We start from the raw sequence: 1828 nt of genomic DNA on the forward strand, positions 1-1828 counted from the left end.
GTGGCGGAGTATTTGTGAACACAGCAACTATCCGAACGAAATGCTTAATGTTTCAAAATAAGCGAACAGATGCCCATAACGCTGAAAGCAAGGAAGAGCTATGCACATACTCGTAAAGGAAACGGAGACGTCATCACTAAATAGCATCCACGCTTAACGATTTTTGCGAAATGCACCGTTGACATATGACAGTATTGCACACTATTGCGTTTCCAACGCCACTGCTAGTACAGGGTGATTCAAAACGAAAGAACAGATTTCAGTTGTTCATTACAGACAACTTATGAAAGATAGAAACACTTTGCGCATGTCACTGGATAGAGAAAGGTTCAAAGTTTTATGTTCGCACAGGCACTGTACCATACGCTCAACATGAGTGAGCATTATGCATTACTCTAGAAACTTCGAAATGGTAGTCCATTTCGTTCCATACACGAATCAACAGGTCCCATTTCGCTCAACGGACAGCTTCAACAGTTCGATTTCTCAGCTATTGAAGACTAGCTCATGGGTCGGACGAAGACTGTCTTTTATGTACGCCCCCAGAAAAAAATCGCAAGGTGTGAGGTCTGGTGACTGGGACTGGGGGGTGGGGGGTGGGGGGGGGGAGGGGTCGAAAGCAATAAACAAGATCTTGTTCTCCACAAATTACAACACACAAAATGATTTGTCTTGTGGTGTAGCCGCCGTGTTGGTACAAACAAATAAGAGCACAGCAGTGTCAAAAGCTTGAACCTTCCTCTATCTAGTGATGTGAGAAATGTGTTTCTATCTTTTATAGATTGTGTATAATAAACAATTGAAATCTGTTCTGAAACTTCCTGGCAGATTAAAACTGTGCGCCCGACCGAGACTCGAACTCGGGACCTTTGCCTTTCGCGGGCAAGTGCTCTACCAACTGAGCTACCGAAGCACGACTCACGCCCGGTACTCACAGCTTTACTTCTGCCAGTACCTCGTCTCATTCTGAAATCTGTTCTATCTTTTTGAATCACCCAATATAAATTACCGCAATATTAGTGTATGGCGAGTACTACACTGCTCATACACCAGCAGACTGCTGAAAGATTGTAACATGCATTAAAAATCTTCATCGGTATAAATGTGAAGGCAGCTTATTGATCGTTAAAATTATTGCAGGACATAAGACATGGATTTCAGATCAAATTATGGAAAAGGCGCTATCAAAGACTCCCCATGAAATCATAGAAATCCAAACTGCCTCATATCGAAAACTGTTAGCCTCTCTGTTTTGGGAGCGTCAGGTGGTGCTGCGCTACATCAGTCAACGTCAACCATGAGATTTGTTAATGGGAGTGACTTATGTAACTATAAGTGACCGTTACGCGGACGTCTCATTGGAAGAGAGCACATTTCCATAGACTCAATTCCCGAGACCAAGGAGGACGGACGAACTTTCCCTTGGACCTGCGTACTAAGTATGCAATCTAAAAGAGGCTTCACCAACGCCCATTGTCCGCTCCTTTACGATTTTCCACAACAGTTTTATTCCAGCCACAAAAATACGACTAAGTTCAACCGGTATGATGTGGGTACAAGCGACCCAAAGATTAGGCAGGCACCAGGAGAATCCATACAAGACGCATATGTGGCAATACTTATAAAACTGCAACTCATAATGTAAATTGTTATAATTTTAGTTACTAAATTGTTGGAATTAAATGTCCAGCAAACCACACTGCATTGTTTGAAATGTAAACACAAAAATGCCAAAAAACTTTTCTGAAACACTACTTTCATAATCACTTGATATACGCTCAGAACACGTCACATTTTCCCCTTGCCGCTATTCACGTTTTGTGAGCTG

At 42.4% G+C, this 1828-nt stretch overlaps 1 non-coding gene across 1 annotated transcript; it reads right to left on the reverse strand.

Annotated features, from left to right (window-relative positions):
- Nucleotides 1–838: 838 nt before the first annotated feature.
- On the reverse strand, nt 839–913 carry Trnas-cga. The gene has a single exon. It is a non-coding gene; the product is annotated as a tRNA-Ser (tRNA).
- Nucleotides 914–1828: the final 915 nt, after the last annotated feature.

This window comes from Schistocerca americana, chromosome 4 (genome assembly GCF_021461395.2).
Source record: "Schistocerca americana isolate TAMUIC-IGC-003095 chromosome 4, iqSchAmer2.1, whole genome shotgun sequence".
Classification (NCBI taxonomy): Eukaryota; Metazoa; Arthropoda; class Insecta; order Orthoptera; family Acrididae; genus Schistocerca; species Schistocerca americana.